General features: G+C 40.6%; 1 protein-coding gene across 1 annotated transcript in view; it reads left to right on the top strand.

The window, feature by feature from the left end:
- Sh3bgrl2 (SH3 domain binding glutamate rich protein like 2) overlaps window positions 1-26,104 on the top strand; it is a 109,240-nt gene that overhangs the window by 8,810 nt on the left and 74,326 nt on the right. The gene's annotated exons all lie outside the window — the stretch shown is intronic.

The raw sequence follows: 26,104 nt of genomic DNA, 5'->3' as shown, positions 1-26,104 counted from the left end.
GCTCTTTATGTTTAGCCAGCTTGACTGTGTCCATCCATTTGGGGACTTTCAGCTTCCTGAACTTTTTGAAGAAGGTTGCCAGAGCCCCTATGAACTCCTGCTAGTTAACATCTTTTACAGTAACATTAGGCATCATGTGGCCTCCTGGCTGCCAGCCAGGAGGAAAGGCACCAGGCTGCAAAAATGATGACTTCATGGAGAGCTAACAGGAAGAGAGGGGAGGAGGGGGGGTTCATAGATGAATATTCATTTAGAATGCTTTAGTTTTTCCATGTGATGTACTTTCTCATGTTGCATGATATCATCCAACCATAAGTTTTTCTTTTCCCAGTTTATTCTATTTTTAGATGTATTTATTTATTTATTTGTATTTTGTGTATATGAATGTTTTGTCTGTATGTGTATCTGTGTGGTACATGCCATGCCTGATACCCTCAGAAAACAGAAGAAGGTATTGGATCCCCTAGAACTAGAGTTATAGATCGTTGTTAGTTGCCATGTAGGTCCTTGGCAGGAACAGTTATTGTTCTTAGCTGGTGAACCACCACTACACCCCTTTCCAGTTTGTTCTTGGTTTCTTGTAAGGAAAAAAAAAGGTAATTCTGATCTCAAATATGTCTCTTAGAAAACAAATCATTTGGGGACCTTTCAAATCATGTCTTTTTACTTAAAATTACCTTTTTTGTATATTAATATAAATTTAGCAGCTTTGTTTTGTTTTGAATTTTTGCCTTAATTCCATTATAACTTTACCTTTTGTTTTAGAAAATACCCATGTAGCTGAATCCTAACTCTTTTTTGATATATGTTCTCAACACACCTATGTTTAATTGAACTAAGTTTATTTCCATTTATGTTGTGGCTGTTTGGATTCATCTCCATCACTTTCATTCCATTTAGGCTACATTTACGCTGCTGTTTTTTGTTTGTTTGTTTGTTGTTTTAATTTTGCAGATTTCTCAAATATTTATACTTTTCAAACCAAGGAAGTAAAAATTCTCTTCCACCCTTCATTGTTTTGAAGCATAGCTGTGTAACTAGGAAAGCCAAGATCAAGCACCAAGGTATCTTCTCTAATACAAGGATTCTAAAATCTTAACTCTGAGCACTATGTGTTATGCAAGCTATTTTTGTCTAGTGTGATTACATTAAAAAAACAAACTCCAAATTAGTCATCACAAATAGTATTGTTTTATGAATCATTTTGTTGAGGCTTGAACATATTCTAAGGTCCTGTGGAAACCTAAATCTTTCTTGACTCTGCATCACTGTGTTCCTCTGCATCCAATTTACTTCTTCCTGGCATGTATCTTTTAGGTGTGCTTCTGTGAGGATTTTTTGCTCATTTGCACAAGTTTACAATCAGTCATCCTTGGTAGTGAAGGTGAGTACACAGGATTCTATGGGCAGACCATCACTCTTGGAGGATGGTTTATTGTCATCTGTCTTCTTCAGCTGTTATGGGAAAGTCATTTCCAAGTCCAATTTGTTAGTATTCAGGCATCTGCACTGGCCTGTCCTCGGGGTTCTGACAGGATACACCCTCAGCTGCAGCCACTGAGAGTAACACCTGTGAATACGCACTATGTTCCCCTTTAAAAGGTCCCTGCCCATCCTCCATCACTCTCGGTCCCTGTCTTTCTCTGTTTTCCTCCCTCTCTGCCTCTGTACCTGTCTGATCCCACACCTCTGCTTCTCTCTTCTCTTCTGCTACTCCTGTCTCCAGAGACCTGTTTCCCTCTCCCCTCCCCCTTTTCTCATTCTCTTCCCCCTAATAAAAAAGTTCTCCAGGTGAGGTCTCTCACACTGCTTTTTATAAATTACAACACAATTGACAGTCTACTTTCTTAGCTTTTTATTTTTGTTCATTTTGTCAAAATGACTTTATTGAGGTTGAATTTACATACAATAAAATGTCCTCACTAAATATACATGTTGATAAACTTTGAAAATCCATAAACCCATCAAGCTATCACAACTGTAATCTATAATAACCTCATAACCCAGATGTTTATTTGTTGTTTTTTTCTAATGTATACCATACCCCAAACCTCATTTCTCCCTCTATAGACCTGTAAATTAGAATATACTTTCCTAGAATTTTCTATAAACATACAATCATTTTATATTTCTTTTATTGATCCCAAAATGTACTTGAGAATCATCCTTTTTATTGCAAGTAACAAAGCACATTTTCTAGTAATGTTTGTAGTCTTATCTTTTACATTTCTGAACATTTGATGTAACAGAATAATATCTATTTATCTATCTACTATCTCTCTCTGCAATTTGCGGCCTAATGCCTAGAGTTGTTAAAGGAAAAAATATCAAAATCAAAATTATCTTGTTCTATGAAATTCCTTGGAAATTGACTTTATGGCTTTGAACATTCTATTTATTCCATTGATCCATGTGGTTAGCTCTAAGCTTTCCTACTGTAGCTTTATAGTAAGTCTTGATCAGGTAATATAATTTCTTATCCACTACCTCCATCTTAGTTAAGGTTACTACTGTTGTGTGTGATGAAACATCATGACCACAGCAACTTGGGGAAGAAAGGACTTATTCAACTTATGCTTCCACATAGTTCATCATCAAAGGAAGTCAGGACAGGAACTCAAGCAGGGCAGGAACCTGGAGGCTGGAGCTGATACAGAAGCCATGGAAGGTGCTGCTTACTGGATTGCTCCCCATGGCTTACTCAGCCTGCTTTTTATAGAAGCTGGGACCATCAGCAAAAGGATGGCACCATCCATAATGGGATGGCCCTTCCCCCACAGTCACTAATTAAGAAAATGCCCTGCTGGTTTGCCTGTTGCCTTATCTCATGGAGACATTTCCTTAATTGGGGTTCTATCCTAGGGTTTCTATTGCTGTGAAGAGACACCATGACCAAGACAACTCATAAAGGAAAACATTTAACTGGAGCTACCTTACAGTTCAGAGGTTTGGTCCATCATCTTCCTGGTGGTGGCATGTAGGCAAACGTAATACTGGAGAAGGAGCTGAGAGTTCTACATCTTGAGAAACAGGCAATAGAAAGTGAACTGAGTGCCACACTGTGCATAGCTTGAGCATAGGGGATTTAAAGCCCACCCACACAGTGGCACACTTCCTCCAACAAAGCCATACCTACTCCAACAATACCATACCCCCTAATATTGCCACTCCCTATGGGGGTCATTTTCTTTCAAACTACCACAGGTCCCCTCCTCTCTGATGACTTTAACTTGTATCAAGTTGACATAAAAGTACCCACTCCCTTAAGATGAGCACTGGGACACTGCTGTGACAAACCTTATTCATTTCCACTTTCTCAAAGTCAGAAAAGTTGTATCTAACTTGATGGACTGAATTTGCTTATAGAACTTTTCCAAAACCAGTGAGCTTTCCAGTCTTCTCAAGATGCCAGAAAACAGAATAGAAATCCAGTGGTCAACCCCCGAATGTCCACTGCTTGCCCTTATGAAAGGAGGCTTATTCAGTAAAACCAGTGTAGATCAGGCTGCTTGATTAGCACAATCAGAAAAAAAAGTTACCAGCTATTTCTATAAGGTACAGACTCATTGTTCTTTAATATAGGGTGATACCTACCGGGTAATATATAATTGTGCTGCTAAGTTAGGGTGTACCTTCCTCTAAACAGAGCTGTAGACATAACATTGACATGGACTTCTCTGAAGACTCCACTATTGCTATTCATTATTGCTTTTTCTACTCTCATAGCTCTGAGAGAAATCAAAGGCATAACCTGTGAGCCAGTAGCTTACCTTCTCAATTTTCTAAGACCTGTTCTTTTTTTACCTTCCAATAAACTCCTTCGTTGAAAGAAAATTACCTTTAAAGTCTTAAAGATGCATTATCTCAAATTAGGCTGAATTGGGATATAATTATTCCAATTCATGCCAAAACCACTTGAGAAATAGTATCACCAGCAATGGTAATTAGGAGGCTGGGGACATGACTTAGTGGACAAAATCTTTGCTGTATAGTCATGAGTATCAAATTCAGATCCCCAGAACCCATGTAAGGGCTGGGTGTGGTTCATGCCTGTAATCCCATCATTTGGATAGGCTGGATCCTAGAACCCATAGCTAGATAGTCTCGTTGAATCAGTGCACTTTAGGTTCTGTAAAGGGACCTGTGATAGGGGTTCTGAAAGGGACCTTGGCTGTCAACTTCAGTACATCTGGAATGAACTGAAATGCAGACATCTGGGCACAAGTGTGAAAGGTTTTTCTTGGTAAGATTAGAAAGAGTAGGAGACACATCCTGAATCGGGGGATCATTTGAGATCAGAAGACCCACCTGGTAGCAACCCACATAAAAGGATACAGAAGGAAACTTTTGGCTTTTTACCTACTTTCTCTCACTTTGGTTAGCAATTTCATCTGTCCTGTTCCCCAGATATCCCTTTGCTGGTGTTAAAACCCACTTCTTCAGGGTTCCAGTATAGACTGAAAACCAGCAGCTCTCGAGAACTTCTCTGGGACTCCAGTGCCAAATTGAGACCACTGAGACACCCAGATTCATGTAATAGACAAATACCAGATCCTTGGCCTTTCTGTAAGGAGACAGCCACTGTAGAGAACCCTGGCTAATGCAGACCCTGACTCAAAAATAAATCAGAGAAGACACTTGATGTCTACTTCTGATCTTCACATACCTGAGTGAGTACCCATGTGTACATACACAAACATGAATACACATACATCTCACACACACAAACACACAGAGAGAAAGAGTAAGAGACAGAGACAGAGAGAAAGAGAGAGACATTTGCTTGCTTTCCCTTTCATGAAACAAACAACAAAGATTCTCTTAGGAAAAGACTTCCTCTAGATTCTGCATCTGGAAAATTGTCTAGCAACTGGCAACTGAAATTTAGATGAATCTGACTAAACAAACTCCAGAGTAACTCCTATCTAATAGATTCTGCATTTCCCCACTCAATCTCTTTGCTCCATCACTAGAATTTTCTACCATGGTTTTACCAGTGTCAGAAGGCAGAAATGTGACTCTAGGAGGTTCCAACAGACCAGACTGGGTCACCTCCATTCTCAAGATTCCATACAGATGGGAGGTAGAATAGAAAAGATATCTATTCAATATAGCTACACCCAGGAAGAACAGCATTTTAACTCTGTCTCCTGTAATAAGACATGAGACTTGAGGTTATGAGGAAGGATGAAGGAAATATGCTTAATTCACTTTTTAGTAAAACTGTATCTAATTTTATAACATGATTTGTGCTTCAATACCACAGTCACTCCCCTTTTTGTGTATGCAACTACCAAAGCTGGAAGATTCATATGGACAGGGGGACTAAAAGGAGAGCCAATAGCTAGGTCCATAGCCTTGAAGGATCAACTGGATAGATCACAGGGAACTGGCACCTCTGCAACTCTGGTAAATGACCTGTTCCTGTGGTCAGAGAAGTCATGGAAACCCAGAGGTTGCACTCTACCAGTGTAAATTCTGCAAATAAAAGAGTCACCATGAAAGGAAGTGTCCTCAGTGCTGCCAAGGGAGGCCCAGTCAGAAGGAGCCTGACTTATTTCAGTAGACGGTAGAAGTGAGAGAGGGACATCTTAAAGGACCCAGGAACTCTTCTCACATCCAAAGTCATTTCTGAAATCAACAACCACCACCAAGCTTGACAGTAAGAGTAAAACGAGTCACCTCTATGGTCTTCAAAACCCAATAAGAAAGCATAGTCAATATTCTGAGAAATCATATTCCCCAGACATTAGGTTTAAGTCCATCTGAAATGTTATATGGAAAACCATTTCTCACAAGTGATTTTTTTCTTACAATAAACTGCTGCCCAGATACAGACCATCATAGCTTTGGTTCAATTTCAACACTGTAGCACCTACATGGGACCTAAATGAAGAGATATACCAATTATTGGTCCAACTTGGAGACTGAATGATGGTTAAATCTCCTTATCTCTAAAATTCACTGTTTGGTTGGAAATTCTAGCTCACTCCTGCATGATCTAGAAAGCCCCATCCCTGTCTCTCAAACCCCAACCATTCAGAGAGCCTCTGGACAGAGGAAAGACATCAAAAATCCCAGTTCAACATTCTTGGTGGCTACTACAGCTTCCTTCCCTGAAGTTGCCAGCCACCCAAGTGTTCACCTAAGTGCTCAGCTTTTGACTGTACTTAAGCACAAACCCTATGGTTTGTGTGGACACAACATCACCCCTGGCCTACAACTCATAAAATCCCCCTGCTTTCATTTGGGGGCACAACTTCCCTGGCCTTGATCTCCAGGATTGGAGACATCATTGAAGAGTTGCTCTGTTCAAATATATGTGTTATTATAGGTATAATAACACAATCAATTCTCCTTGATCTGGTTTACTGTGTTGGCAGAGAAACCTATTGGGAGTGGGGGGCAGAAAACCTACTACCCACCTGGGAGGAACTTCATATAGTGACCCAAGCCATTTCACCAGCTTGAAATGCCTTAAAGTAAATCCTGAGTTGGTCACACTTGAGGCCAGGAAAGGAAAAACCTGGGGAGGCTCTGGGTAAGCCAGACACAGGCAAATGTCCTTGAGAGCCTACGAAGGGATTCTAAAGGGCTCTGGATATTTTAAATTATCTTTTGTTCTGGACTCTCCTGGTTCTCTGACTAGGGTTGCAATGCTGACCTTTTATATGAACTCATTCTTGCTTCAGACAGGATGGATTTATTATCTCTGCCAAAGGTCTCAATTTCACTTCTCCATGATTCTTTTCTAGCTCTTAATCATCCCACATATCCCTAGCCAGACAAAGACTTTATTTCCTCCCTTCACCGGGCTTTCATACAAACACAACCATGGGTGCACTTCTGAGGTCCCTTCAATAGGACCACTGGAGAGGTACTCCAACTGCCACACCAGAATACCCAACTCTACTCAAAGAACCCAGATCAGCCATTACCACAAATCCATAAAGGTAGCAAGGGATACCTCTCGGGATGGAGAGAACAAGAGATAGAATCAGGTCAGGCAGACAGGTGCAGGGACTTGAAACACACACAGTCTTGATTCTTGTCTCTGGCCAGGAATGCCAGAAACTTTCCGAGAAGAGTCATACCCTGGTTTTGGTTCTGCCCTGGCCAGAGGCCAGGCATGCCAGAAACGTTCCATCCAGAGGCCCAGTGTGTGCTACAACCCATTGGTATGGAAAGGCAGATGGACACATTGTCAGCAGGTGGTATGGTGAGCTTCACCTGTTGATCTAACACAACCCAGAGTCACCTAGAGAGAAGGAACCTCAACTGAAGAATTGTCTTCATCAAACTGGCCTGTGGCCAAATCTGTGGAAGCATGTTCTTTTGTGCTAATTTATGTATTAGGGCCCAGCTGGTTATGTGAAGTGCAATGCCTAGGCAGGTGGGTAGCTGAACAAAGGAAGGAACAAACCAGAAAAAAAGCAGCATTCCTTCATTTCCTCTCCCACCATGAGCTTCTGTCCTGGCTTCCCCAGGTGATAAACTGCAACCACAACCCCGAGGAAACTCTGTCCTCCTGTGTTGCTTCTGGTCAGGGTGTTTATTATAGCAACACAAGGCAAACTGTGACAGTGGCCAACTGGTGCCTCAATTATACCTGCCAGAAGCCCCATGAAAGGTCCCCAGAATATCTATTCAAGTGACACCCATCTCTGAATTCTGCTTCTGCTATATAGATGTCCCAACCCCTCATGGACTTTCTCTCTCTCTCTCTCTCTCTCTCTCTCTCTCTCTCTCTCTCTCTCTCTCTCTTAGGATTCCATCAATGAATCTATAACAATTTCCTCTCTAAAAGCACACCCTCCCTATGGTCCTTGAAACTTATTCTTCTAATTTCTGAATCAAGACCCCAGAACCACTGGAAGTTTTGAGTGACCATGAGCTTCCAGCACTCTGCCTCCTGAGTTGAGCCCATCTGAGGCTAAAAAGGCTGTCACTCAAGGACCCTGCTTTCCCCAGTGTCAGTAGGGCCAACCTGTACTGCAGTTTCTTGGGCTTAGCATTAGAAACACTAGGGAGCCCGTCAGAACTATCTTAATGGGATGCCGTTCTGGGTATCGAGGAACACACATTTTTATTTAAATCCCCAGGTGGTCCTGACAAAAGTACTTAAATCACCAATTGTTGAAAATTATCATAAAAGAATTCACCTGATGGTGCTTTTAAAGAAGTGCCCATTCATTCATGTGGTCACAGTTTTCAGTCATGGGAGACAGCAGAACAGGAAGTAGCATTTCAGTTTATGGATGATAAATTAGAGAGGTTAAGGTCCCTCTGTCAATGTCAGAGCTACCACAGGCCTCTGCCAGGAGCCCAGTATGCTCGCACTTGCCATGTCTCTTCTACAGTGGACCTTCATTCCCGTAGGTATCAAATCAGGGCAAGAAGGCATACATGCAGAAGGTGAGTGGACACCATGGTAAGAGGTGATAGCCATTGGTCCTGTAATTCCATCTCTTCTTTACTTTGTCCTCTCCACTCACCTTGTATCATCACAGTTCGGAGCAAAGGTTCGCTACTGTCTGGGCTATGCTTTTAAAAACAAACAAACAAACAAAAAACCCACACTTCTCAAAGGTTCCTTCAGCAAAACCTCTCTTAATACTCAGTGCTCATGAGTTTTCCACAGCCTCCATGAACTGTCAGCATTTTTCTACCTATTCAATTCTACTGTGATTATAGTAATCCCTTTCCAAGGGAGCTTATCTGACAGAAAATTATATGGCATGGAAATTGTTCGGTATCTTTTCTAAAATGGAGAGAAATTTTAGTATAAAAGGGGCTATTTATTTGAAAGGATGTAGGAAGGAGAGTATGCAGCAATTGTAGGTAGAGGTTGCCTGAGAGGCCAGAATGACTCTAACATTAGTTTTTCATCCACTATTTCTGTTGCTCCCAGGAACTCATCCCACTCACTGAAATACACAAGGGTCATGGAGCATGGGGAAATGCTGCACTGGGGGTGGGGGGAAAGAACTAGGTCTTTTGACTTCAATCAAGTGAAACAATTTTATCTTATTAAAAAATTGAAGGAGAGAGCTAGTAAATGGGGTTTGAGCTGATTGTTTCTCATCAACTTGGTACAAACTAGAGACATCCTGGGAAGAGGCAACCTCAATTGAGGAATCTCTTCTATGAGATGGCCTGGGAGTGTGACTGTGAGGCATTTTCTTGATTGCCAATTGTGGCGGTTTGGAGAATGCATCCCCCCCCCCCCACCCCAGGCTCATACATTTGAATGTCTGGTCCCAGTTGGTGGACTGCTTGGGCAGAATTAGGAAGTATGGCCTTGGAGGTGTGTTACTGGGGGTACATCTTCAAGTTTCAAAAGCCTGATGCTGTCTCTGCCTTTTGATTTTAAGTCAGGATATATGCTCTCAGCTACGGCTCCAGCACCATGCCCAATGGCCTGCCACCATGCTCCCCACCATGACAATCATGAACTTATGCTCTGAAACTATAAGCAAGCCCCCAACTAAGTGCTTTCTTCTGTAACTTGTCTTGGTTGTGGGGTCTCCTCACAGTTATAGAACAGTAACTAAGATACTAATTGATTTGGGAGGGCCCAGCCAACTGGAAATGGAACTATTCCTAGACAAATAGGCCTAGGCTGTACATAAAAGGGAACTGAATGGGAGCAAGGAAACAAGCCAGTAGGCAGTATTCCTCAGTGGTCTCTGTTTCACTTCTTGCCTCCAGGTTCCTGCTCTGACTTCCCCTCTCTCTTTTCCCCCCTCCCTCTCCTTCTTTCTGCAGTGCTAGGTATCAACTCCAGGGCTTTCCACACACTAGGCAAGTATTCTATGCGTTGTCATTTCCAGGGTCCTACAAGCAAACTGCCTAGTCATCCCAGAGCCTTATGTAGCCATGTAATCCATGCATGTGTGTGCCATGGCTACATAAGCCCCCTTAGGCATGTGCTAAGTGACCTTTAAAAGCAGACACTCCCCACCCACCTCCCCTCTCTCTCGACATTTCTCCCAGAAAGGCTTGTGCACACCCCTCTCCCAACTCTTTACTACTAAAACTCTTAAATGGGTTTTGTTGTGTATCTTGTGGTCTGTTCTGGTGCATGGTAAATAACACTATGACTGTTCTACAACCACCTATCCTGAAGTTAGTAGTTTTACATGACCTAGGAACGTTCCTTTGTTAAACATCTGGACTTAATGAAGTTGCTAGACCTGAAAACTTGTGTGCTATCTTAACAATAAATTGTGGAAATGGATAAGTAGAGTTTGGGTGGGTGACAGTAAATTGTGGAAGAGTGGCAATGTAACACATGGGGGAGAAGGTATTAAAGATAAGGGTTACCTTTATGGATTTGTCTTAGTTTCTTTTCTATTGCTGTGGTAAGACACCATGGCAAGAGAAACTTATAGAAGGATTTACTGGGGGCTTACAGTTTGGAAAAGTATGAATCCATGACCACCATGGCAGGGAGCATGGCAGCAAGCAAGAACAAAGCAGAGAGCCAACTTGGAATGGCATGGGCTTTCAAAACCTCAAAGCCAGCCTCGAGTGACATGCATCCTCCAAAAAGGCTAATGTTCTAATCCTTCCCAAACATTTCTACCAATTGGGGACAAGTATTCAAACATATGAGCCTATGGGGACCATCTTCATTAAAACCACCCCAAGATTTATTTCAGTGTCAACTCCCTGTGTCTATTGGTAAAGATGTCCATAGGATTCCATTCTTTCCCTGAATTTACATTCTAGTTTGAGAGAGGAAGTACATGGTTGGGAATACCATCCTGCATCTGTTGTTGTTCAGTCACTTTCAGAATAATGAACTTGCTAAAAGGACAGATTTTGAGACTATGTAATTTGATTCCCTTCACCATTAATTGTTTAGAATGCACAAAACTTCCAGAGAGAAATCATATTTTATGAAGATAAAAATAAGTTCTATGAACTCACACAAATAGCCTAAGGTTATGTGCACCAAATCATTCTCTTACCCACAGGTAAATAAAAGATTTTGCTCTTGGTTTTGGGTATCTCCCAGAGTCATGTCTGGGATGGAGCCACGATCTTCTCATCAGCCAACACAGTTGACAATTGATAGCTCCAGAGTCATGTGGACAGAGGACCAGGCCCGATAGCTACTAGCAAGCTTCAGAGCTGTCAGAGAATTGAAAAAAGGAAATTACAAAGGGAAGTTAATGAATGATTTGCTAACAACTATGGAATATAACTCTGAATCCAGTTTAGTAACGCATAAATTTTATTCAGTCACTAAAAACTTCTCTCCTTAGATGTTATCACTTGGCAAAAGTTTTCAAATATTCTTGGTGATTTGTGGTGAATCCAGGTACACTGTTCTTTATAGTCATTACTAATCGTTCAAAATGTCTAAAACCTATTATGAGGTGCAATGGATTTTTTTAGAAACTATTTGTTAAGTCTTACTCATTTTTATTTTACTTATGTGTTTTGCCTCTGTGCATAAAAGTGCAGCATACACTTCCAGTGCCATTAGATGTCAACAGAGGACATTAGGACCCTAGAACCAGAGTAACAGATAGTTGTGAGGGGACATGTTTGTGTGCTAGGAATGAAACTCCAGGTCCTCTGCAGGAGTAGCCCATGCTCTTAAACACTGACCCACCTCTCCAGCCCCATGATTTATTCTAATACATTTGCTGAATGAAAGAGTTCAGGCTACAGAAAGAACTTTAAATGGCCACAAAGCAGTCACAATTCTTCAATGTCTTTATTATGAATATTTTAATTATATGTGATTAAAAAAATAAATAAGCCATGACCGTAGAATAACATTTTTGATGGTATAAAACTAACATTTTTTACTATAAAATATTTCAGTATTTGTAATTCTCTGTAGAATTTCTACTGGATATTATTAGGTATATCTTTCAATTTTTTCTGTATCTCTAAAAGCATTACAGCTCTCTAGTCATAATGATGTTTGAATCCCAGTTTTGGTTTTATGTTATCATTACAGTTTAATTTGAATGCATATTGAACAAACCGATATTAGAGTTAGAATTAGACACTAGTATTTTGTTCATCAAATAATAAAGAGAGTTTTAGATATTTAGCTTCAGCTGAATTGTTGATTTCCAAGACAGCTTGAATTCCTTATCTGTATAAATTATTAAGCTACACAGTGAGCAGATAGGTATACTGAGAGAATTTTACAGTGTCAAAATATGTTTGAACTTATACACTTAGGAGTCACCAGTGAATTTTTTGTTTTCAATAATTCAAGATTATTCTTCACCTTTTAAAATGGAAGGTACTTTTCATACTTAGTCTTCTACCTTCTCTCATTATTCAAATTGTCTTCTGAATTTTTTCAGATTAAAGGAGATTAAAGCTAGAGCTTAATTTTATTTAATATGTAGTTTACCTTTGTGAAGACTTCCTACTCAAAATTCCAGCTTAGAATCACCAGCAACAGTAACAGCACAGCTAAGTTCCATGATAACTAAACATTGTTCTTAAGTTGATGTTATTATATAATCATGACACAGATGTGAAATGGACATTTAAGAAGACTCAAACCCATGAACCCATAGGTCTGCCACACCAGTGTCTCTCTATGCATAGCTCTGTAATTGGCTGGCTTGGCTGGGCGGTGGTGATGCACACATTTAACCCAGCACTTGGGAGGCAGAGGCAGGTGAGTCTCTGTGAGCTCCAGACCAGCCTGGTCTACAAGAGCTAGTTTTAGGACAAGCTCCAAAGCTATTCAGGAAAAACCTGTCTCAAAAAAGAAAAAAAAAAAAAGCCTCAGTGATGTGAGAATGTACAAGACAGAGATGACTTCTGTTATCAAGATCCCAGCTCAACAGAAGAAAGCCAGTATAAAATAAGAAATTCAAAGCATAGCAAACTTCCTAAAGTTCATACAAGAGCTTTAGGTAGAAAAAAGTGGGGGTCTTGAGAGATGATTCAGTTCTTAAGAACACTGGCTGCTCTTCCTGAGGACCTGGGTTTGATTCCCAACACCCACATGGCAGCTCACAACTGTCTGTAACTCCAGTTCCAGGGGATCTGACACCCTCACACTAATGAACATAAAGTTAATTTTTTTTTAAAAAAAGATCTTGTATGTAGTGGAGTTCACCCAGAAGGTATCTGTAAGGAGCTGGAACTTGTGGTATAAAAGACAGTCACAGAATAATATTCTATGCACTTGCAAATGCAAGACGTAAAGATGTAAACACAGTGCAAAGCACAGATAGAAATGAGGCTGAAGAACCCAGCAGGAAGACTGGGGGGCAACTTAGAATTTTGAATGTAGAATTAAAAGTCATGGTTAATTCCAGTTAATGCTTATCACAACTATACCAAGTAAATACTGTTGTAGTTCCTATTGGACAAAAGGAAACAGAGGTATCAGGAGTTGAGGTCAGTGAGCTTCTCTGGCTAGTCAAAAGGAAGCTGACATAGTACTCCAGGCCACTCTTGTTGTGTGGATCACAAGCTCAAATGCCATCAAACATACAAGCAGAGGACAGCTGTGTGGGCAGAAGTTTCTCTCCCTCTAGTCAGTTCCCACATAACCACACATTAATTATAAATGCTTGGCCAATAGCTTAGGATTGATACTAACTAGCTCTTACAACTTAAATTAACCCATATTTCTTATCTATGCTCTACCATGTGGCTCAGTACCTTTAACATGGCGTGTTCATCTTCCTTCTCTCTGAATATCCTGGCAACTCTGGCCTCTTCACCATGTGCTCTCAGTCTGGGCTTTCCCACCTAGCCTAACCTCTTCCTGCCTAGATATTGGCCAGTTGGCTCTTTATTAAACCAAGGAAAGCAACACATCTTCACAGTGTACAAAAGGGTTCTTGCACAGCACAGCTAGCTGTGTGTGGCAGTAAAGAGCAGGTTATAAGCCAGAGAGGAGCAGGAGACACCAGCACCTATTCATATCCAGCTCCAGGAGAGACTGCAAGCTCAGTATTTATGATGTTGATGAAAAACACAGCTCTTACTTCCAAAGACATGACATAATTTATTCTGGAATCAAATATGAGTGACCAGAAACAAAGATTTAGGCTACTTCACACTCCAACATGGAGGCGATTTCATGAAGTTCTTGTAACAGAACAAAGAAAGTAATGAATTAAGTCACTTTAAAAATACATCACCGAAAACATTAAGTGGCAGTTACAGCCTGCAGATAAATGTCAGCTACAGGCCTCAGAAGCTGCTTGGTGACTCAGCCTCTTGGGTTGGTAGAAACTACTGGTTTGTTAATATATTCCAAGAGCTTGGGGTTTAAGGGTATTTTTGTTTGTTTGTTTTGTTTTGTTTATTTTACTTTTTTTCTGTTAGTCATTGGATGGTAGCTCTAACACAGGCGAGCAAGCAATTGCTATTTAGGAAGCTAAAGATAGCTCAAAATAAATTATACTTAGGCTCTGGACCTGGAACATTCCTGCCTTCTCTCTAATCATTGCAGTCCTACCTATCAATCAGCCTGGACAGACACAGTCATTGCAGTCCTGTCCATCAATCAGCCTGGACAGACACAGTCATTGCAGTCCTGTCCATCAATTAGCCTGGACAGACACAGTTATTGTAGTCCTACCTGTCAATCAGCCTGGACAGACACAGTCATTGCAGTCTGTCCATCAATCAGCCTGGACAGACACAGTCATTGCAGTCCTGTCCATCAATCAGCCTGGACAGACACAGTCATTGCAGTCTGTCCATCAATCAGCCTGGACAGACACAGTCATTGCAGTCTGTCCATCAATCAGCCTGGACAGACACAGTCATTGCAGTCCTACCTGTCAATCAGCCTGGACAGACACAGTCATTGCAGTCCTGTCCATCAATCAGCCTGGACAGACACAGTCATTGCAGTCCTACCTGTCAATCAGCCTGGACAGACACTGCTTCTTTCCAGGAATTCTTGTTCTCACTGGATATTTTTATTTTTCCATAAAAACAAAAAGACTAATATTATTAAAAAATCTTATGTAAACTTGTTGGCGACTACTGAAAATTTAAAAATAACAACATAGAGTCATCTTGAATCCAGACTGGTTACGGGACTCCTGTAGATGCCCAAATCTGCAGATGGTCATGTAACTTTCATAAAGTGGTATTACATTAACATGTAACATATGCTCACTCTATATAGTTTGAATTATGTTTAGGTCACTTATAATACTTAATAGAACGGTAAGTGTTATGTAAACAGTGGTTACACTCTACTGTTTGGGGAAAGGAAGAAACCTCTTGTTTAACACACTCACTTTCACTTTGGATGTGGTTGAGTCTACACATATTGAACTTCTGGATGTACTTCTCAGACTGAGTCAACCAATGACTTTTAAAACTAAAATAGTGAAAATACTAGAAAACTTGAGACAGGAAGTACACCACTGTATCACACAAAATAGAATCTCATAGAGGCTCCAGATGAAACAGAAGCTTCTAGTTAGAGGGTAGGGATGGAGGGGAGGGTAACACAAGCCTCTCTACCCCTTCTCTAGGGCAGGATTCTTCTCATCTGTTTTCTACCTTAACAGCTTCAGCAATAGAGTTGAGGCAAGCCAGGCAGCAGTGGTACATGCTTTTAATCCCAGCACTCAGGAGGCTGTGGCAGGTAGGCATCTGTGAGTTCAAGACCAGCCTTGTCTACAAAGTAAGTTCCAAGACAGTCAGAGCTGTCACACAGAATCCCCCCGGAGGGAAGTATATTTCTCAAAAAAAAAAAAAAAAAAAAAAAAAAAAAAAGTTTTCGTATTCAGTTCAATCTACACTCTACTAGGAGTTGTTTAAGGAGCAGATGTCCCTTATGAATGTCCTGAAAGACCTAAAAAGTAATGTTAATGATGGACTAACCTAGAAACCAATATCTGTTCCTTGGAATTTGCTAGCTTCCTCTCACAGGGCCCTGAGATAAGAACAATTCACACTGCCCCTCCTTTCCTGTGAGTCAACAGGTGGTAAATAGGGTCAAGAGATAGCTGTAACTCTGGTTTGCCCAGACAAGATTAATTAGCACACCTGAGGCCCTAAGGTCTGCTGACCCTAAGAGCAGACCATCCGGCCACCAAGGGTCACGTACTCAATGGACAGAGGGTCCCACCCCTCCCTAAGCTTGTGGGTTTGCCTTTAAAAACACCTGGGCCCAAGGGAGGGGGCTTCTCCCTAGCCTGTGTGCTGGAGGAGCCCGTTTGCGCAAACGTTTCCTGTTCATTAAAGCCTCTTGCGTTTTGCAGCAACTGGACTGGACATTGAGTTCTTGGGGTATCGACCGAACCTGGAAGACTCCTCATTCTGAGGGTCTTACAGTCTTATAATTCTGGACACAATTAATGCATTTCCTAAACTCAGACACTCCCACTAGGCAGCTCCACAGCTCTAACACAGCTCCTAAGGAACTCCTTGGCTTCTGTAGCTGCTGCCAAATCTGTCAGCTGTCTTTACGTGCTTCGTGGAGATGCCAGGTCCAACATGGCCCTGGTGAGCCTGTTCTTGTGAGACCACTAAGACCTGGTACCAGGCCCAACCTAAATGAACATTATCTATGCTTGTATAAAAATGTTTTTGTTTATAAATTAGCTAGAAAAGAAGGAATGATTCAATAGAAAAAAAATGGGCACACAATATGACTAGTACCTGGGAGAATAATGAAAATGTATTGTGAGTATAATTTAAAATGCTCAAACTGAACATCTGAAATCAGTTAATGAAATACACCATAGTACAGAATATAGAACAAAGAGCATATAATTGTCTCAGTAGATGCAGAAAAAGCATTTGCTTAAGTTCAACATCCTTCATCTCAGTAATTTAGAAACAAGGACAATTCTATAATCTGATTAAAAATATTTATGGATAAGAATTACAGCTTCTGCCTAGTTACTTTCTTCTTATCAAAAACAAGAAAAATATGTCTGCTTTGCTAGTTCTATGCAATACTGTGTCAATAATCTACCCAGAGCAAATGACACAAAAAGCATAAAAGGCTGGGAAGGAAGAGGTAAAACTACTATTTTTAGATGACTTTATCTTTTATTTAGAAACTATTAACACTAAGGAATAAATTGACAAAAGTTTGAAACTTAAGCTCCAGCAATTACAAAAGCTTTTGAAAGAAACCAACTATCTAAATAAGTAGAAAAAAGCCACCTGCGTTCACAGAAGGAAAGATTTAATACTGTAATGATGATAGACAGTAATCCAAAATAAATGAACCTACAGATTTAATGCAATACCCATCAAAAATCCCAGCTGACTTCATTATAGAAACTGACAAGTTCAACTCAAAACGCATATGGAAATTCACAAGACCCTGGGTAGGCACAACAGTCTTGTAAAAAACAAGAGATGAGTAGAGGAATCACACCTTTAAATGATAAAAAGATATGAAAACACGGAACTGTGGTACAGGACAAGAACACCATACAGATCATGGGGAATTGAATTGAGAGTCCAGAAGTAAACTTCCACGTTCGGGGGTGGGGGGTGGCGGTGTGGTTGGTTTTCAGCAAGATTGTCAAAACAATTCAATAGGGAGAAAACTGCATATTTTTCAAGAAATGGTGCTGGGAGAACTGCATAACCACATGAACAACAAGGAAATCAGACAGCGTGCAAATCTAACCCGAGGTGGACCTACTAACTGGGCTGAAATGACACCTTGACAAAAAAAAAAAAAAAAAAAAAAAAAAAAAAGAAAAGAAAAGAAAAGAAAAAGAAAAAAGAAAAACAAAGAACAGTGAGTCCGCCTGACCTTGATGGAGGCAGTGAGCTCTCGGGTGTGACCACACCTCAAGCAACAGAGGCGAAACAGCACTGAAACCCGTAACATCTGCTCATCGGAAGTGGGAGTGGAAAGGCCAGGAAGGGATGGAGTCGTGGGTTATTTTTTGCAACTATTGTGTCTGATAGGAGACTTCCATGTAGAATACAGTAACAAACTCTTACTACTGCACCATTTAAAATAGACAAACAAGCTAACTTTAAAGTGGAATGAGTTCCCTGCATGAATGTCTGTGCAGAGAAAAATACGCAAAGGTATGGCAGACATGTGAAAAGGCACCCAACAACATCAGTCACAGGGAAATGCAAATAAAAACCAAATTGAAATACTGCTTTACATCTATAAGGACAACTAAAAGGAAGACAGATAACACACCAGCTGAGATGTGGAGGAATTGTAACCTTTACACCCTGTGTACAGAAAGGAGCTTAAACCATCTGGCAGCTTCCTCAAAATGTGAGCACAGAGTTATCCCACGCCTCAGCATTTCTACTCTCACAGTGGTTTGAATGAGAAATGCTCCACACAGGCTCATGTATTTGAAAACGCCGTCCCTATTTAATAGTGGTGTTTGGGAAGGACATGGAACCTCTAGAAGGTGGAGTCCTTCTTGAGGAGGGTCATCACTACGCTGAGGCTGTGACTTCCTGTTATAGATCTCTGTTTCCTGTGTGTTAAGGAAATGTGATCTTTCTGCTTCTTCTATGCCCATGACTTGCCTTCTCTGTGGTGATGGACTGTTATCCTTCTAGAACTGTAAGTCCAAATACACTCTTGCTTTTGGTCATGGCGTTTATCAAAGCAGCAGAAATGTAAGTAATACAGCTGTATATACAAGAACTAAAGTGTATGTCCATGGGACAACACACATGTAAATATCCATGGAAGCATTACTCATAATAGCCAAAGGACAGAAACATACAGTTGCTGCTAGCAAATGGGCAAATGAAGTGTGACATACCAGATCACATAGAAACATTATTCACCAATACAAAAAAAACAAAACAAACGAACAAAAGCCTCAAAGTATTGATAGATAAACTACAATGTGGATAAATTTTGAAAACATGCTAAGTAGAAGAAGCCACCTACAAAACATCACACCTTATCCAAATATATATATCACCAAGAGGAAGTAATCTATAACTTCAAAAAGTCATCAGGGCTGAGATACTTTGGGGAAGATAATTAATGACTGCTAGTGGGTAGATGCTGCGTCTCCGTGAGGATGATGAAAATATCCTGAAGCTGCATAAACTGACAAATCAGAGTCATAGTTATAAAGAGTTTTGCTGCAGGCAGGCAGGAAGATTTTAAGTTTTAGAAAATGGAAACAGCAAGCTTGATTGCTGAGCAATGAGAGGTATCATTTGCTGCACTGGCTGTGTGAACTGGAAGCCCAGGGTTGGAGAACAGTCTCTCAGAGTGTTATTAAGCCAACCCAGGTAATTTCTTCTCTTGCAGTCTAGCACCAGTCAATGAGTAGAAATGTAATATTTCCAAGAGGCAAGGTTCTCCAAATGTTCATCAACTATGGATAGATTTCCACTGGTAGGAACGGAGCATACACCTCACAGATTGCCCCATCAAAATTGCCCCCAACAGGAAAAGATATTGTGAAAACAAAAATTAGGTGTTATTTATTAAAAAACACAAAAAAGTGGCCCCTAAGCAACTACCACCACCAATCTAACACATAATTTTTTGTTTGATTTCACTCAATTTGTTCTGACCATTCAAACTGGAAAAAAATCCTATTATTATCCCATTCCTAAGCCTATATTCATAGGAAGAAAGAATGAGAAAATGGGAGTCTTCTGACTGGATTTTTTTTTTTACACATATTACTTTCTCATTGGTGTGATAAACTCGTGTCCAAAGCAGTTTAAGAAAGAAAGGGTTTGGGCTGTATATGGTGATGTATACCTTCAATCCCAGACTTGGGAGGCAGAAGCAAATGGAATATCCATGAGAGCAAGACCAGCCTGATCTACATAGTAGGTTCCAAGCTACCCAAGGCTACACAATAAGATCCTGTCTCAAAATGTAAAGGAAAACAAAAGAGAAAGGAAGGGTTCATTTAGGCTCATAGTTCTGTCAGTAGGTTGTGTCAGGGAAGCCACATCAGTTTGGAGTGTGAGGCAGCTGGTTACCCTACATCTATAGCTAGGAAGCAGAGAGAGAGAGATGAATGGTTGTGTTCATCTCTTTTTCTCCTTTTTTCATTTTTATTCAGTTTATGTGGGTCTTCCTTTCACAGTTAGACCTCTCTGGAAATACCTTCAGCTTCAAACAGAAGTTTGTCTCCTAGGTCATTCTGAATCCAGCCAGACTGACATTGAAGATGAAGCATCACCCTAAGGATGGGACTGTGAGAAGAAGAACCTTCTACTCCTTTCTATGTGCATAAGAAATGGAAGGGTAAATAGAGGGTAGATAGTTCTCCATCTGTCCCCTCGTCACACACAGACCTCAGACACACACACACACACAACACCACCACCACCCCACCCCACCCCCTGATCCAGACAGAACAGGGACAGGTCCTAATCCAGAACCAAGGACAGAAGTCACTGGATCCTTCCCTCTCAGAATCTGCATTTGTCCTCATAACCTCTGTCCACCAGCTCACCATGGACCAGGAAAGAAAATCAAATTCATCCCCTGCCTTCCACTTTTGGTTAGGCAAAGAAACTAGAGCTGCCCCCTTCCTCTGCTGCTGGGGAAAGTGCTTTCATCTGAAATAGGCTCCAGCTTCTTCTGCCACTGAATTATTCACCGAGTATGACACTGTTCCAGTTGCCCTTCTATTAATAAGCCTTCTTATGTCTCACCATCCTCCCAGGTGACACTGATGTCACTCAGTTGCTGCCTCCCTACAGCCACATACCTTTTAAGTCTCGGGTGTCCTTCCCAAAGCCCTCCCCACCGTCCATGACAAACAGCTTCTGTGTCAGCTGAAGGCTTTCATGTCCTGACTCTGCAAATGTGGGTCATGTGGCAATAGTGTTTGCCTAAGGTGGTAAAACCCACGAGTCAGGGTTTTTATGTGTTTTCCTTCTTTATAAAAGGGCAGCGGGGAATCTATAGGCCACAAAGAGAAAGGTGAATAGGGCCTGCAAGAGTATTCGGGAGGGGTAGTGGTACCAGTAATTCAGTGGATGCTACACTTTAAAACAAAGTTAAATTGTTCTATTGATGAACACACACACACACACACACACACAGGTATGTGTGTGTGTGTGCATATATATATATACACATATATATATACATATATATATATATGTATATATATATTCACACCAAATACCTTGAAACCTACTGCTTAAGGTCTTTTTTTTTTTCCTGGTCACCATTCTTGTCAATATTAACAGTTAACCTTCTACACTATACATCATCATTCTGTCTACAGAATTTCTGAAATATTATTTTGCTATGTCTTTCGTGGTTAGTACATTATGTGTTCCTTGCTTTTAAGAAGTAAGATACCTTACAACATGATAAATATAAAATAATGAAAGTACAATAATAAAGGAAAAGAAAACTACATGGTTTTAATTCATATCTGTTGCCATGGTGAAAATATCCTGACAAAAAGCAGCTTAGAGGAGGAAAAAAGTTTACCTAGAGAACAATTTGCTTGTTATTTGACACTATTCCTGTGTTTATTTACCCTAGACAAGGAACTTATGACAGAGCAAAGGGTACCAGCTTACAAGAATATGGATAAGAAGTTATTTATAGGCACAGAAATGACTCAAAGAGTGCTGAACCACAAAAGTCCCCCACCCCTAACTCCCCTCCCCGCCGACATAGATGACAGTTCATAAAAGCCTGGAAGCCTGGAGCGTACTATGCAACCTACAGGCAGCTCAACAGGTTGGAGAATGTCCTCTCCAGAGACCATTGGTCTGAGACTCTTCCAGGCAGTCTCTGCTACTTTCAGACAGCCGAGTTTATTTGACAGTGTCTCTCACACTCCTTATGGCTATTATATGTTTAGGAATTAGAGGGATTTGGTGCATCTGGTCAGTTTCAGGAACTTCCTGATGCCTTTGAGTAGTCTACTTCCTGAGCTCCAGGGGTTTCACCTCCCCTTAATCATTTGCTTAATCATTGCTTGCTTTAACAAGCTTGCCTCTGAAATGAAAGGTTTCGAAATGAAAGGTTTCGATCTAAGAGGAAACTGTTACACAATACAATTCCAGGTCACAGACCATTATTGAAGGGCAGTCAAGGCAGGAACTCAAGCAGCTGGTCACATCTCATACATAGCCAAGACCAAAGAGCGAATACACAAGCTGCTTGCTGTTCACAGCTAGCTTTCTTCTCTTTTACACTGTCCAGGCCCCTTCCTAAAGAATGGTGCTACCAACAATGAAAAAAATTTTAAAGGGAGGTATAGGCCTGTAAAGGCCTCTTGGGTAGGGAGGGGAAGGGATAAGGTTTTGGCAGAGCTCCCACACAAGACGACTCTCAAGTGCAGGGCCCAAAATTCATTTGTCAGATACCTTGTTGAGTAAGGTCATAGATGGGAACAAAGAGACAGTTTTGTTATCAAAGCCTCAGTTTTTAACCAGTGACCCAGGATGAGGCCCTGGGTGAGAACTATCAAGGAACACTTTAAATACCAGTGTGGCCAGAAGTTGAAGTTTTCTCAAGAAACTGACAGATGTTTCTAATCCTTAATATTGCGAATACCCACTTGGGCCTCCATGACCTTACCTCCATTCAAAGGTTAAGAAAATTAGTCACACATGGGTAAAATTTGGCTTTATAATTGCCCCACATATCCTACTTAAGAGAGACAAGTAAAGCATAGTTACATGATTAGAACAGAGTGCATATTGATATTTAAGATTTATATGATTTAAGGATTATAAACACAAAAAAGTTATTGGAAACCAATTTATTTTTTCTTTAATAAACAGAGATTAGGAGGGGTGAGGGATCAGTAGAAAGGAGAGAGAGAGAGAGAGAGAGAGAGATTAAAAAGGGTATGATGTTGAAAAAAACTGACAGGCAGAAACAAGCTTAAATCTTGTTGCTATGGAAACTCCATACCCTCTGCTCTCTACCCAGTCTACACCTAATGGGTGTGTGACCTAATAGTCAGCTAAATATTAAAGTGGCCCTTAGCAGTGAAAGAGGTTGTTTCCTTGTTTCTGAAAGGGTATCTCAAAGTCAAAACACAGTACCATAAAACTCTTTTTAAAAAAGTCCACTCTGAGAGCAAGGCAGGATGCAGGGATACTACCTTTGAGGGTCTCAAGAAAAGGCTGAAGTCCCACAAAGGCCTTCGTTTCCCAACCCTTCAAGGCTACTACTTTTATTTACCTGATAACTAAGCAATGCTACAACACTTGATGCACTAATATGCTTCCCATGCAGTTGATATAACATTAAGCCAAAGGCAATATAAAACAAAAGCTGCCCTGAACAAAGCAGGGGGACCTCCACCAATTAAAGGCAAACCTAATTTCCCTCAGATGTCGGAATGCACAGAAAAGAACACTCTAAACCCACACTGCTCGCTAGAAACAGAGTCTTCTTGTCCAGGTTCACAGGAATTGTGATAAGAATTGTAGAATCATGCCTGACAGAAAGTTCAACCCTGCAGTGCCCATAACTATGGCCTATACGGCATGCTAGAACTGCCTGGTCTCAAATAAACAGCTTCCAACCATCAGACAGAACTGGGTAGACATTGGGTTTTAGCCATTTCAACCAGACCTCTTCCCGGTCTTCCTAGAGAATCTGTTTTAATGATCCCTTTGAAACCAACCATCCCATAGGCCTTTGGCAGTGTGGATCTCTCTCTTCCCCTTAAGACATGGACTCGCTTTTCTTTCTCTTTGAATCTGGGCTGGCTTACTGAGTTGCTTGGATGAATTTTAAAAAAAAGTAGCACCAATAATGTAGCTCTCAAAGCTTTGGTTTAATAGATTCTAAAGCAATCTCGGAGTCATTCTTTTAAGAATACTGTTTTACCAGATCTGGTGACATGAGCCTGTGATTGCAGGTTGTAATTTAAGGCCAGACTGGGTACCTTGATCAGAAATGGTCTTAAAGGAAAAGGGACTAGGAATACATCTTGGTAGTAGAGTACTTGCCTAGCATGTTTTAGGCCCTGAGTTCAATTCCCAGCAACTCCTTCTCAAAAACAAAAACAAACCCAACAACAACCTAGGACACTGCTTCAGGCCACCTTACTGTCAGCTAGCTCATGCTGCTTATTTGGGGGTGGCCACATGCAATAATATCACAATACTATGGCTCACAGTCCCAACTGAACTCAGGTCCCAATCTGCCACAGGGATGGAGCTCATGATGATGAAAGAGATCAACATAGAGTCCTCCTGACAACCAATATAACTGTAGGAAAAATAATAAACTGTGGTGCTAGCCCTGCAAATGAATACCTTTATAATCTGGTTCCAGTCTTTTTTCCTGTCCTTGAAGCTGCATCAGGGAGTGGTGAGACAAATATTAAGATCATAACTTGCTTAAACCTAACATTCAGTATGTGGAAGTAAGCAGGTCTCTGTGAGTTCCAGGTCAGACTGGTCTACATAGCAAGTTCTAGAACAGCCAGGGCTACATAGTGAGACCCAGTTTCAAAAAAAAAAAAGCAAGCAAAAGCAAAGTAAGAAAGCATAACTTTTGCCACAGTGTATCTATGTATCTAAAGCCATCTTGAATTTCCAAAGTTATGGAAAATCTGTATGTAATAGTCATAGTAAATTTTTAAATGGGAGGAGTTAATCCAATGAATATTACAAAGTCAAACTAAGTTCCAATATGAAATGTATGCGAATTCAACTAGCCAAATAAGCATTTCTATTAGGCAGGAACTGTTGGTATAGCATTCAATACATGGGAGTCAAAATGTGAGTCTCACAGAGACTTTGAACATGTCAATTTAATTAGACACACCAAATGCTAAAGTATTCCTGCCGAGTGAATAAAGAAACAAACAAATATCTGAAGGATTTATAGTAGTCAGTCACCAGTAAGCAAATTTTACCTGGACATAGAATTGGAATTTTTTGTTGTTGTTGTTGTTGTTTTTTAACTTTGGCTACTTTTTCCAGAAGGTTCCATTTTATCAGTATATTTCAATTCCAAATGTGAAGCATCCAGAGGCTGACTTAAACAACAGAGGTTTCAGCCAATAAAGGGTTTTTCAGCCAAACCTAATAGCCCAACTTGGATCTACAAGATGGGAAGGAAAAAAACTGTGCTTCCTGCAGGTTGTTCTCTGGCCTCCCTGTGTACCCTGGGACATAGCTGCGCCCTGCCTCAAAAATAAATGTAAAGGAAGTAATAAATAAAATAAACAACACTATGATGACATTTTGTCATCCTCTGTAGACCAATAAGAGATTTACTGGCCATGGGAGCCTGAGAAGTAATGCTGAGGGGCTGCATGGGATGTTCCAGAGTGGAAATCAGTCAGAGCGGCCGGCTGAAGGGATTCCACAAACCTGAAGGAATTCCACAAACCTCCTGGTCTATGTCAGCCTTTCTACTGAAGGAAAGGAAAAGTTCCTGGTGTGCTTAAGGCCTGCAGAAAAATGCTTACACAGCAGTGGGGCAGTGAGAAATGTCTTGTGGTTTTCCTCTTTGTGGTAATGTACACTGTATCTTTATATAGCCATCTCTTTTGTGTTGTCAGGTCTCTGGGAACTCACTTTCTACATGTTCAGTGTAAGATGTCGTTTCTGGTAAAATTTAGACCTTTCTGCTGCCACAATCACACTTAGAACACATTTCAGTCCCAACAATGAACACAACTGGCTCCTGGTTCTGGGACTGACACTGATTGGTTCCTCATAAAAAGGAAAACAGCCTGACCACTTGGCGCTGGCAGATTCCTGAGAAACCACTGGGTTTATTATTAGTATTAAAATGTCACAGGCTACTCTGCCCAGGGCATTTGATCTTTGTCTGTTCAGAAAGGAGAAACCTACATTCTTCCTTTTCAGTTGATACTGTAGTTTTTGTTATTTAAGCCCAGGAGTGAGTTTATGTAAGTTAACAACTTTTTTTCATTTACTTATGTGCTACAGTTGTAATGGGGAGTTCTGCTAAAGATACACATTTTGTAAATAATGTTGTCAGCAATGCATCCTTTCGATTTTTTAAAAGAAAACTATTTCTGCTTTTTGGTATCATTTTCATAATTAAACGTAAGACTCCAGTTTAAAGTTAGACAAACATTCCTTCCTGTTGTTTAAAGTAAAACATACTTTGCCTTTTCATTAAAATGGAAACAAACACCCCTCCCAGGATATTTTTGGACTCTGTTGGACCTTTGGA

This window comes from Phodopus roborovskii, unplaced genomic scaffold, assembly GCF_943737965.1.
Source record: "Phodopus roborovskii unplaced genomic scaffold, PHOROB, whole genome shotgun sequence".
Lineage (NCBI taxonomy): Eukaryota > Metazoa > Chordata > Mammalia > Rodentia > Cricetidae > Phodopus > Phodopus roborovskii.
The sequence above is the reverse complement of the archived record's forward strand: the minus strand, read 5'-3'. Positions and strand labels throughout refer to the sequence as shown.